Source organism: Formica exsecta, unplaced genomic scaffold (genome assembly GCF_003651465.1).
Source record: "Formica exsecta isolate Colony F162 unplaced genomic scaffold, ASM365146v1 scaffold62, whole genome shotgun sequence".
NCBI lineage: Eukaryota > Metazoa > Arthropoda > Insecta > Hymenoptera > Formicidae > Formica > Formica exsecta.
In genome coordinates this window covers 1,297,273-1,299,113 of record NW_021853381.1, presented here as the reverse complement: position 1 = coordinate 1,299,113, position 1,841 = coordinate 1,297,273, and the positions used below count along the sequence as shown (strand labels likewise).

Genomic DNA, 1,841 nt, shown 5'->3' with positions numbered 1-1,841 from the left:
TTTTTTTTTTTTTTTTGAACGGTCTCCGCGGAGACCGTTCGAAGACAAGAGAGATATCCGCAATTCGGATATACGGGAATGGATACGGATATATATATATATATATATATATTCATGCTCGCGTCATTTCACGTGCATTATAATTCCATCGACGTTATACGTACGAAATAAAATTATGAGCCGCGCGCACACGATATATTCTGAAGGCGCGCGTTATCGATCGGATGCGTTGCAACTGGCACGCTAATTGCAATTGACGATTAATAATTAACACATACGTCCATAATCCGCCGCGAAATGTCTTTGTGTCTTCTCTCTCTCTCTCTCTCTCTCTCTTTCTCTCTCTCTTTCTCTCTTTTCGCGCTTCGTCGCAACGGCCGATGGGCGACAAAAAAATTTACGATAGCCGCGATATTACGCACCGACAACGAAACCATCGGCGCGGAATAACGCTGCGTCATTTCGGAAAATCATGCATGCCATTAGGAACCGATACTCGACTGCGATTTCCAGCAAATTTCATCTCCAGCGAAAGATACGGCGATTTTCACGTTTCGTGTATTATTTCAATTCCGTTCATTTTTTTTTTTTTTTTTTGTTATCTTCACTCAACCATCTCGATTACACATCTATTTTTTTTTTTTTTTTAAGTCTTAAGACGATCTTAATTCCAAGCGCTCTCTTTCAGTAACATTCATTAGATTCGCGAAAGACGCGCGCGTGACGCAGCGCTTTATTTCAGCCAAGTGCGTTTTAATCGTTCGATGCATTTGCAGGGAGCGCATCTCGCAAGGTTCTTTTTTTACCGCGATCGCACAAACGATGGTCGATGCTTGATCGTCGCGTCGATGCCCCCACCCCTCCCGTCTTACCCTCCACCCTTCCGTCCCACCGCCCGTTCGATCTCGCGCGCACGCACGGTCAGTCGGTGCGTGCGAAATCGCGACTGATCGTCGGCGTCGTCGGCGAGGATATTCGCGCGCGCACGCACTCAGCGATTCCGATCTCCTGCGTGGGCGTACGCGACGACGACGGCGGCGGCGGCGGCGGTAGCGGCGTCGGCGGCGGCGGCGGCGGCGGGCGATCGCGCGACGTCGTTCGTCGGTCTCGCAGTAGGCGACGCGATCTCGACCCGTCAGGATCGCGCGGCGGACTCGAACGCGACGTCATGCCCGGGGTCATGCCGTTGGTCTCCGTGCAGTCTCCGACAGCGGTCTCCGCGGCGAATTGAGAAATCGAGGAGGGAGAAAGAGAGAGAGAGAGAAAGAAGAAAATTCCACGCGATCGCGAAGTGCCTCGACGGTCGAGAGGATGATGACACGATTCCGCCGTGAGAGAAAATCTCGCGCCTCGCACGACGATAGTCAGCGTGGCCGTCATCAGAGTGTAGATTGAGAGATACGTATTGCACGACGAGAGGGAAAGAAGTGGTGAAGTGCCGTGAATTCACCGACGGTGGTTCCAGATCGACGAGAGGGTTCCGCACGCGAGTAAGATCCTGGATCGCGCCGGACCGGCGCGAGGTGGCCGGTAGGAGGGAAAAAAGGAGGACGAAGGGAGGACGAGTGAGTGTTTTGCTTCCGAGGAGAAAAAAATTTCATGTAAATCGGCTCTAACGATATCGTGCACTTCGCACGCTGACGCAACGCGAATTTCCGGCATGCGTTACGTCAAACGACGACGATGACATTAGAATCTAGAAAGAGAGAGAGAGAGAGAGAGAGAGAGAGAAATAGGAAAGAGAATAAACGAAGAGGGAATCGATGCGATTATATTCCGATCCTGCGGGAGCCGAGTAGTTACGGTCGCTGGAAAGCCGCCGTAGATTCTCTCCCCCCCCC

The 1,841-nt window shown here is 51.7% G+C and overlaps 1 protein-coding gene across 1 annotated transcript in view; it reads left to right on the top strand.

Annotated features, from left to right (window-relative positions):
* Positions 1 to 1,115: 1,115 nt before the first annotated feature.
* Positions 1,116 to 1,841, top strand: part of LOC115242721 (growth factor receptor-bound protein 14-like) — a 325,508-nt gene continuing 324,782 nt past the window's right edge. Inside the window, exon 1 of the mRNA XM_029819228.1 lies at positions 1,116 to 1,565. The gene's annotated coding sequence lies outside the window, so the exon portion shown is untranslated. The remainder of the gene's footprint in view (positions 1,566 to 1,841) is intronic.